The sequence below is a fragment of the Sceloporus undulatus genome, chromosome 5, assembly GCF_019175285.1.
Source record: "Sceloporus undulatus isolate JIND9_A2432 ecotype Alabama chromosome 5, SceUnd_v1.1, whole genome shotgun sequence".
NCBI classification, from domain to species: domain Eukaryota; kingdom Metazoa; phylum Chordata; class Lepidosauria; order Squamata; family Phrynosomatidae; genus Sceloporus; species Sceloporus undulatus.
Window position 1 is genome coordinate 174,009,048 of NC_056526.1, and position 11,255 is coordinate 174,020,302.

At 39.4% G+C, this 11,255-nt stretch overlaps 1 pseudogene; it reads left to right on the plus strand.

The window, feature by feature from the left end:
- The first annotated feature begins 4,966 nt into the window (after positions 1 to 4,966).
- LOC121932340 lies at positions 4,967 to 5,091 on the plus strand (annotated as a pseudogene).
- The last annotated feature ends 6,164 nt before the right edge of the window (positions 5,092 to 11,255 follow it).

An 11,255-nucleotide genomic window follows, 5' to 3' on the forward strand; every position in this document is an offset into this window, starting at 1 on the left:
AACAAAGATCAATGACAAATTCTTTTCATCCACCCAATGAACCACACCTAGTGATAATAACATCCTTTTTATTTCTTCTGGTTCTGAAAAATAAATGTTTACCAGCCTGAACAAGCCCAAAGTGATTGATGAAATTCTTGTCTTCTTATAATGCACCTTTAGTCAAAGCTACATGACAGAAGAATCAGACTACTGCTACTACTACTAGTGGTGGTGGTAATAACAACAATAATAACAATGACAATAACAACATAATATTTTCAGCAAGTAGAATAGCTTCTGGGGTTACAACTATTATCTTAATTGTAGTAGCAAGTACTACACTGAGATTTTCCCCTAAAAAACCCAAATCACACAGGCTAAGGTAGCCTTACCCAACTTGGAACCTTCTAGATATGTTGGACTTAAATTCTTAGTATCCCTAGATAACATATAGACCAACAGCTTGGCTGTACAGCTTTGGTACAGACAGTATCTCCCTATACAAGCCTACCTGAGTTTTAGGATCTTTGCAGGAGGGCTTCCTCTCAGTCCCACCACCATCACAAGTACAGCTGGTGAGAGCCCAGGAACACTTTCTTGATGGCTGCCCCCAGGTTAAATAAATAAATAAAGGTTATGGAACACTCTGCCAAGGAAGCTTGGTAAGGCTCTCCTTCCTCTGTCTTTACTAACAAGCAAAGATCTTAATTAGCAGACATTCAGTTTTTAGCTGTTCGGGGTAATGCAATAGGTTTGATGGTTCATAATGTATAAGAGATTTCAATGTGCTTTTAACTTTAAAATTCATGTTTTTAAGTGGATTATATTGAATGTTTTTTTAATTTTTTGTATTTTAGACTGTTTTTGCTGTATACAGTAGTTTTAACATATGTTGTAAGGTCCCATGTGAAAGAAAGGTGGGATACAAATTAAATAAATAATTTAAAGAAAGAAAGGACCAATATACAAAGATTGGGAAAGCCAGTGTGTAGTCTGAAGATTTCTTCTACAACAAGCCAAACCTGGTCATTGTGGGGATGGATGACTGCCCTTTATATTCTTTGGCTTTCTGGCTGACTTCCCGGATGGAAGATAGGTCAGATACAAATGCCATTTGCAATTAAGAGTAGGAATGGAGACATTCATAGTGACTTTTCTTAGCCCTAGCAAAGTGCCCATCCATATATGTGTGGAATGAAGCTTTGTAAGCTGTAGCACATTTTCTCTGCCCAGTTGTTCTGCCCTCATTATAGCAGGATTTCCAAGTATCATATGTCACTTATTCTTCCTCAGAGTAAATGGTAACCATGCACTTAAGTGGTGAAAAAATGAATGATGCCCTTAAAAACAGTATGGGGTGGATCTACGCTTCCTGTACCTGGTGTCTGTGATAATTTAGAAACATAGCATAGCCCTTTCTATTAATTTCATTTACCTCAACTTAAGATTCTGACTTTCTGACACTGTAGAGTATGTGGGAATGTGAACACAGAAAATTGCATACTCTCCCAAAAGTCCTGATTTGGAAGGGACTGTTCCAATTAATCCTCTGCCATCCTGCTTTTTCATTGTGTTTAAAATATCCCAGTTTCTCTTTCCTTCCATTCCCCCTCTTTTTCTCCAGCTTCCTTCAGTTGTTGCAAACTGAGCTCAAAGTGTAAAAGTAGTTTGCACTCAAGTAACTCATCAGGGGAGAAGAGAAAAGAGGGTGGAATCTTGATCTTCTTTGTGGCCTCAAGCAAAAATAAACTACTGCAGCCTCTTCTAGCTTGTATATTACGCCTCATCAGTATCTTCTGCCATCTTGACCACACTCTGATATTGCTTGGCCGGATGTGTATATGTGACAGAGTCATTGGGCAAACTTGGTTTCAAGACACCTAATCCCAGTTTGGGCTGACTGAGGGAGGAGCTGCTGGAGAAGAAGTAGATACTACTGCTGCTGCTACTAGTAGTGGTAATAATAATAATAATAATAATAATAATAATAATAATAACAATAACAACAACAACAGAATATTTTCAGCAGGCAGAATAGCTTCTGGAGTTACAACTCCAGGAGATATAAAAGGAGTGAATGATTGGAAAGTCGGTTAAGGGAGTTAACTTCAGTCGAGTTGATTTCAGTTCAAGAGAGTTCTGCTCAGGGGAGTTTAGTGCAGAGCAGTTGAGGGGGAGTTTAAGAGAGGTGAATAGAGTTGAAAGGAGTTGAAGGGAATTGAGTTGAGAAAAGGGATACTGAATGAGATTGTAAAGAGGAAACTATGAAATGCCTACTCCTAATCCTTGTGTAACCATACCACCTTGGAACATTTCTGCTAAATGTTATTCAATAAAGTCAGTATTTATTTGTTACAACAGAAGCTTCTGTGTATTTGAATTCTAAACCATATAGGCACATAAAAACATGCTACCAAAAGATACTAAACTTATAACTAGAAGACACTTGGGGCCCTTTCCATTTTGGGAAAGTGTATAAAGGGTGGAAGCTGGGCAGGTGTCATTAACAAGGAGCCTTTTAGTGTGTAAGAGATACTGTAAAAGGTAACCTCAGGGTGTAGAGAGGAGGTCTCTCGTGACATTATGTTATTGTCATGATCAGTAAAGCATAAGTAAAAAGAACACAACAGCCTTTGCTGAGGACCAAAGCCTGAATCCTGTATTTAGTCCCAAATAGAGTAGGCATATCGAATTAATGGCATTTACCTACCAGTTGACTCCCCTTTCAGTAGTGGGTCCAATGTTTCTTCGCTAGTTGGGACTAACCTGTAGGATCCAGGCCTGGGTCTGCCCTGGCTACAATATGTTGCACGTGAACAATGCTACAGATTGTGTCTGCACTGGCTATGATACTCCAGGGGAGAGTGGAGAATCCTGATCCCAGTGTTATCCTGACCTCCCACTGTCACCTAGCCCTCTTTACCCATACCAGGGATGTTTTCTGCATATGCATCCTGCTTAGGCACCTGGCATATCCATCACCACCATGGGCTGCTTGCTTCTGGGGTCAGAACGAGGCACCAGTGATGATCACATGGCAGGACACCTTGTTCTGACCTCAGCAACAGTGATAGAAGCACAGGGTTGCTGGGTAGGACTCACATGCAGATAGCTGACCTGAGGTGGGAACAGAGGGCTTCAGATCTTCCCAGAAGATCTGAAGTAAGAGGTAAGTTTTTAAAATTCATGTTAGGGGTGTTGTGTCTTGGTTCTGGTGCCAAACATGCCGGACATTGTTCAGACTGTTCACACCAGAGCAGGGGTTTGGGCCATGCATCATCTGAACAGGACATCACCAGAATGGGAAGGGCGGGCTTTTTGGCCCCTGCAGACAAGGCAACAGAGAATCCCTGTGTGTTGAGGGGAATTTGATAGGCCATCTACTTGAAATTTCTCCTTGATATAGAAAGTACTACACTAGGACCTATAGTAAAGGATGGGTGGGTAGAGGGGGTAGTGTCCTCTTTTCCTTGCCCATCACAGGTATATCAACAGCATATCAAAATACCTCCATTTTCATCTGTATGCTTCTCAAAATTGTGACCAGAAGTCAAGACACATCATTATCTAGTCAACATTTTGGGAAGCGTACAGAAAAATACTTGTTGTTTTTTAGGGTGGTGAGGGGTTCTAGATAGGTTGTTGGTATTTTCATGTGTTTGTGGATGTTGGGGCTTTGTGCAGTTTGGGGGCAAAAATAAAGCAGAAATGGTGCAGTTTTTTTAAAGGGAGTTGGGAGGCTTTGCTGTACAGTTGAGGGAGAGCCTTCCGTAATGACAACATTATACCTTGCAACTTCCCCATTTTGGCAGGAACAGCCTCAGTTAATTTATTGCCATCTCACTTTTTCAGCTGTTATAAAAGTGTGCCAGTTTCTTTAGCCTCCTCCCGCTTTGTCTTCAGATTTACTTCCTTTGGAGCAAACTGAACTCAAAGTGCAAAAGGAGTTTGCACTCCATTAACTCACTAGAATAGAACAGAAAGAAAGGGCAAAATCTTGCCCTTTCCAATAGGCTCAAGCAAAAGGAAACTGATACAGCTTTTTTAGCTTGTCTGTTATTCTTTGTGAATACCAACCCACCACGGCAGGAAGAAAAACAGATTATTATTTGCAATCTTGACTACACTGTGATGTTGCTTGACCACCTGTGTCCTGGATTTTATCTGTGAAATGTTGGAACATATACTACAGTGATGTCCAGGATCTGCATTTTCCTCATCCTTGAATAGAGCATTACAAAGAGATGGACATCCAACTCTTTGTAATGCTCTACTCAGGGATGAGGAAAATGAAGTTCTCGAGCAAGGAGAAAGCTTACTCAACCCCAGTAGGTAATTTGCTCTTTTGTCAAATTGCCCTTAAGAATTTCTCCAAATGTTCACCTAGAATCTGCCATCCTGTGACATATACCCATTAGACCTAATCTTGAGCAGGAAAGGACAGGGAGCAGTTAGAGTAACAAAGAATAGAGAAGGAAAGGAATGAGGATCGAACATTATTAGGAGTGTATGGCCAGCCTAACCATTAGTCAGGAAAGAGAGCTGCCTCCTTCAACTGATTTTGGGTGCTATGAGGGAACGTTTGGTCTAAACCAGGACACCAGAGCTGAGCCAGCAAGTACTGTATTTTAAAAACCCAACCAAAGTGACTTTAATTGTCCACTAGGGGGAGAAGAGTCTGTGAATCAAATTCAAATCCTTCAATCAGATGCTATACTTCTGATTTAACACTGTCTCTTTTCATTTACTTTTCTTTGATTCAACCAGATCAACTATGACACCTGGTTGAGCTATATATTTGTCTGTCTGTCTGTCTGTCTGTCTGCCTGCCTGCCTGCCTGCCTACCTGCCTGCCTATATAGCTAGCTAGCGAGCTAGCTAATCTATCATAACCTAAAATAAATTTAGTCTGTTTTTCACCCTACTGGGCTGGTTTGGTATGTACAGAAATTTTCTCCACACATATCTCAAATTCAGGGAAATGTGACCCTCCAGGCATACTTGGTTTTCCCAGGGTGAGGCTCATCCATTGCACTCTGGGTGTGCTGACCCCTGCGATTTCCCTAAATGCAGGAAATTTGACTGCATAATTTGTGGTAGGGAAATTCAGGGAAATGTGGCCCTCCAGGCATACTTGGCGTTCAGCTTGCATCATCCTTCATCATTAGCTATGTTGGTTAAGCACTTGCAGTCCAGCAACCACTGGAGAGTCGCAAACTCCTGGTTTCATTCCTCAATATTTTTTCACTTTGAAGTCATATAGTTTCAGAACAAATATATCAAGTCAACCTACTGGTTGTGTATAATGTTTTTGAGGCTGCAAATGTATGATCATAAGTGAAAAATGTTACTCAGGAGTTACAGTGTCCATGAATAGCCTTCTAATTGTGTTAGAACTTTAGTTTGGACCCACGTGGCATAGTAGTTTGAGTGTTGGACTATGATTTGCTGGAAATGACTTGAAGGCACACCACCACCACAAAAACAAATGTATGATCATTGAAAAATGTTGTTCGAGAGTCACAGTGTCCATGAGTAGCCTTTTAATCATTTTAGAACTTAGTTTGGGCATATATGAGTGGTAGGATACTTGTAATCCTCTTCAGAAGATGGGAATTCAAATATTATGTAGTAATTCCAGAGACTCACAATACTTAGTGGGTCTTCTTTCCTTTACCTGTAAAGCAAAGATGGTCTCTACTCAAGAAAGAGTGAGAAGTCACTTTATAAAATTGTTGTGTTACCATTGCTCATCATAGTGTTTGAAAAGTAGCTCAATTACTTGTTTCTGTATTTAAAATATAATTGCTTGTTACTTTTTTGCTTCTTAATAAGCACCTTCTCGCTGATAACAGAATTACAGAAAACTTGAAAACATGCTGTCAATGTCTCTAAAAATGCCTTATGGTATTTAAAATCGTGTAAACTAGAAAATATTACTCCTTATGCCAAAAAAATAACTTTCCCCTGCTTGTTAATTATTTTTGAACATAATTTCATTTCATCTTCATTACCAAGAAAAGGTAACTTGCGCAAGAAACTATGTTGTTTGGAACTCATTCCTTCCAAGCTCTGAATATCGGTAAAAGTATGAAGTCATAGATTGTATACAATTACAGTATTCATTCAGAAATAATATTCCTTTCTATTATGTTTTATATTGTGTTTAGGCTGTTCTGCAATGATTTTCCTTTCCCTTTCCCTTCTTTACTACAAAATTATGGCTCCATGCTAGCAGAATCACTTTTCATTTGCTCTGCACAACTTTCCAGTAGTCCACTATTCAAGAACAGGTTTGTGAGACAACAACTGAATGTCCACTAGGTGCCAGGCTTCCTTTGCAGAGAACAAGAATACTATAAATTTTTAGGGAACTTTATGCAGCTACTGAATAGAAAACTTTCTTTTCATTTTAAAGAGTTTTGTGTAGCAGGTCTTTATAACCAAGAATTTCTCTGTATATTCCATGCTTTTAAAAAAGGTTAAAATGCTGCATATATGAAGGGGAAGGACATATAAATCTATAATGGGCATGGAAGTGATTTTTTAAATGGAGTATATGTTTCAATGCTAGCCAGCATGGTCTAGTGGTTTGAGTGCTGGGCTAAGACACTAAGAGACCAGGTATGAATTCCCACTCAGCCTCAGAGGACAGCAAAGGGAAGCTCCCTCTGAAAAATTTCTGCCAAGAAAACCCAATGACAGGTTTGCCTTAGGGTCACCATAAGTCAGAAATGATACAATCATAAGGTTGGAAGAGACCATAAGGGCCATCCAGTTGAATCCCCAAATGACTTGAAGGCACACAACAACATATGTTTCCATCAAAATATAACTTGGGCTATATTATAATGTATTGTATGAATGATCCACATTGAAATATTTTTATTTAGATGTGCATTAGTTTGGATGTTTTATTACTTGGTTGATAAGTCACTTTGGATGCAATTATAAATATGTGTGATTGAACATTATAAAGGTGAAGCTACCACTGGATTAAATTTCTTAACAATGTATGAGAGTTTGTAAAGATTGCAAAAAAGTACTTATTGTAATAAATCTCTCCTGTTGTTTAGTCTTCTGCTAATCAATAACCAAATGAGATTCTGATTTTTGTCATTTGGATGTCAATAATACAATTTTTTTCTGATAATAATAAATTTTTAAAAAAATAATAATAAAGGAATTCTCCACCTTGGGCTCCAAATTCTATGAAACTTAATTCAATGGCAGACCTCACCCAGCATTCCCTCTGGTCAGTTTAGAGATATCACTTACACATTGTCAAGCATTACACTTTCTAACAGTGAATCAGATGCTGAGTGTTGAAAAGATTGTAATATAAATGAGGCCACTGAGTTACAAAAGGAAGAGTCCTGTGTGCTCAGAGGAACTACAAAGTTTCTAGAAGCCTGAAAAGGGAGGGAAGACCTCAAAATGGTGTCAACATGCAGAATATCTGGTGAAAAGAAGGTGGTGGAATGGAAAATCCCAGAGGAGGCTGGAACGCTGTATAAGAACAGTGCTTTTTTCCAACATTTTGTTACAGGTCCTTTTTATTTTTAAAATTTAAATTAACATAAAGCATAGTATGTTTAAAGAACAAAAGTCCAGCACCATTGAGAGTCTATGGTTATAAAATGGTCTATGGCAACTCAGGGAAAAGGGCCTATGGCAACTCAGATACCTGGCCAAAACAGAGAATACGGATCTGTGGGCCTTCTGCGTGACCAGTTTTGTTTGCAAATTGAATGAAGGGGGACCCTGTGTCACTAAATGTATCTTTGATTCCAGTACTCACAAGACTCTGAATGCATTAGTTTCTCTGTTAAAATAGTATTCCATGTTCTTGCCCACAAGCTACATATTTTTCAGTTTCTTTAAATCCTTGCATTTACAGGAGATAGCTGCACAGGCTGCCAGAAGGAGGAGGAGGATAACTTGCTTGTGCAGCAGGTCTTTGCTTTGCCCAGGGAAAATAGAGAATAATAAAAGTTTGCAACAAAAATGAATAGTTTGCTTTGTAATGAGCAATATTATTTCTAATACCATTAACCAGTAAGTGTGCACATCTTCATGATATATTCATAAATGAGAAAGAGGTTTCCTTCTCCCTGCAGCTTCTTCAGCAAAAAAAGGAAGACAATGGCAAACCACTTCTGAATAAGTCTTGTCAACTTTATGATAAGATCACCACAAGTTGGAATCAACTGAAAGGCACCATAACAACAAAAAATACTGAACATAAACATTAAGAGTCCTTTCCCCAGGATTTAATCATTTGCCAAAAAACACTGAATAAAATGGTCTCTGCTTGTAGGCACAAGAACAAATGGGAGGGTGCCAGCTTAGCCTTCTTTGGAAGTTTTCCACAGCGCAGGACCATCATTGATTCAAGCCTCCTCTCACCTTCCCACCAAATATGCTTCTGAGGCTGGCAGCCTGGATTGAAAGAAGGCTCCTTATCCAAAGATTTCAAGAAGCTGAGCAGGCTTATATGGGAAAGTATAGTCCTTCAAATAGTCTGGATCTGAGTCCTTGAGAGCTTTATGGGTCAAAACCAGGACTTTGAATTACGCCTGGAAATAAGCTGGTGAAGTTACCTTAACAAGGAAATCCCCTGTTTACTGTAAATGGCCTATCTTAATAGTTTGACCACAGCATTTTGAATGAGCTGAAGTTTCCAAGTACCATTTGAAGGCCACCACATACAGAAAGTGTTACAGTGATACAAATGGGGTGTAGATGGAATGTAACAGCATGTGTTGCTGTGGTCAGATAATGCTGTGGTCAGATAATACATGCACATTTGCTGTAACACTGCACACACTAGTCACAATAGAAACTTAGCATTCCTGTTCTGATCATAGCGCAGGGGTACGAGTTGCAAAGCCAAGTTTTCAGGAGGTGTGTAACCCCATCCAACACAGGCTGAATCCCTGTTGCTTGATCTGCCCTTTAACTGACCAGGGCATCTTTGTCTTGCCCGGATTAAATTTCTCCTTGTTCTGCTTCAGTCAGTCCATTACTGACACTAGACGCTGGTTTAGTACTAAAACAGCTCCCTTGGATTTAGGTGAGAAGGAGAATTCAAATTAGGTATCATCACTACACTGATGGCAAGCAACCACAATACCCAAGACAAATTCTCCTAACAGTTTCATAAATAGCATGGGGAGCTAGAGAGAACCCTGAATATAACTTTGTGAACTTGCTTCCGCAGGAGAAGTAGAGCCATTGTAAAAATACCTCCAAGTCCCATTCCAGAGAGTTAGCCCCAAGAGATACCATGCATGGTCAGACAAATTGGGCATGGTGTGCTTCCTTCTAAAGTTTCCTTTGAGTCAGTATTCAGTCTTGGAATCATTTTTGACTACTACTTTGCTGCAGTAGAAATCATGAACTAATACAAATATTAATGTAATTTAGTCTGTGAATAATCTTCCAAGTGACAAGAACCTACAAACCTAGGGCAAAGTCATAGCTACAAATTATTTAAATTAGTTATTTAAATGAATTATTTTGTTATTTAAATTCATTCATTTCCTCAATAACCAGTGACTTCACATTACAATCCCATTTGATCCCATTATTTATAAGGGATAACCTCCTTTCTTTTGCAGGATAACTGTAACTTTTAGTTGCTTTCATAGTTTCATGTGACCTCACTGAATAGGGGAGAGGAGATATTACATGATTTAAGTGCAAGCTCATGCTGTATCATATGATACTGAACAAAAAAAAAAAATCAGATGCCTTATAAAACTTCAAGGAACTATTTGTATTACTTTTGGGAAAGGGGGAAGAAGAGAGGCAGTTCTTTAAAAATTATAACCATGTGGGATAACAGCACTTTGTTACTTTTGAACAGTGTCCAAGCTCTGGCCTTGGATGAGAAGGGATGATCTCCATGTCAAATGATATGACAACTGGGCAAATAGAAATCCTGGCAAATCTTTCTTTTTAACACCTGTGCCTTCATCTTCTGATTTGGCATGATTTGTTCTTGAAAAACCCATGCTGGGGCTTCTTAACCCTTTCCTTGGAATGCTTGCCAATTTATTCATTCAGATAATTCCCTGGGCATTGAAGCCTCTCATTAGAGTGCCACCACACTCATCAAGTGGGAATGAAATTGGCAGCTGACTTGGCAGCAAGCATCCTTGCCAGAATGGGCAATATAAGAATGATAGTTAGCAGTGAGCCCTCTTGTCTGACACCTCCACATGCATGGAGCTGCACAGCAACCCTGTAAAGCAGGCCAGCATTATTGTTCCCATAATATAGAGGTTGGTGAGGATAATGCTTGCCATGCAATAATAATGAGGGAGCAAGACTTCTTTAAGGCTAGAGCGTGTGCGCACACACACACACACACACACACACACACAGAGAGAGGAAGAACAGCAGGATATAAATCCTGGAAATAAATAAATAAAAATAAATAATAAAAGTAACTTTTCCAAGCTTCATCAGGCAGTCAATAAAAGATTCGGATGGGAACTTCTTCTAGAAACCTTTTTTGCCTATAAATTGTTTTAATGATGTAATTACATACAGAAAAGTAATATTAATTGTGTGTGTGTAAGTATTTTTATAAATATGTATAAGAGCTAGCATGATACAGTGGTCTGAGCATTGAACTACGATGCTGGAGATCAGAGCTTGAATCACTTGGCCATGAAAACCTACAGGTTGACCTTGGGCAAGTCACACTCCCTCAGCCACAGGAAGGCAATGGCAATGGTACACAACAGCAACAACAAATTTTGTATAAGTAACGTTGGATCAAATGCCACATCTATTTGGATCACTGCATTTTGTACTGTATTTGTGTTGTAGTGTATTGTATTTGTCATTGGAAATATTCCCCAAAATTAGATGGGTTTATATACAGAATGTTAGGGGTCTACTTGTGGCATCATGGGTGATGTGGAACCACATTTCCTCGGCTAACAAGGCAAAGCAGCCCTCAATAGTGCCTCATGTTCTACACCTTCAGTCACTTGTAGAGCAGAAATCAGGATGTTGTGCTCACAAGAGACAGACCCCACATCTGAGGCCATTTTGCTGTGTATCAAATGCTCTGGGCTATGGTCACTAGACTGAAAGCGGGAGGACAGTTCCTATACTTTTAATGGTTGTGTAGGAGGGAAAATTGTAACAAGTGTTGCTTGTCATATAATAGTATCATAGAGTTGGAAGAGACCTCAGGGGCATCCAGTCCAACCCCCCTGCCATGCAGGAGCACAGAATCAAAGCACTCCTGACAG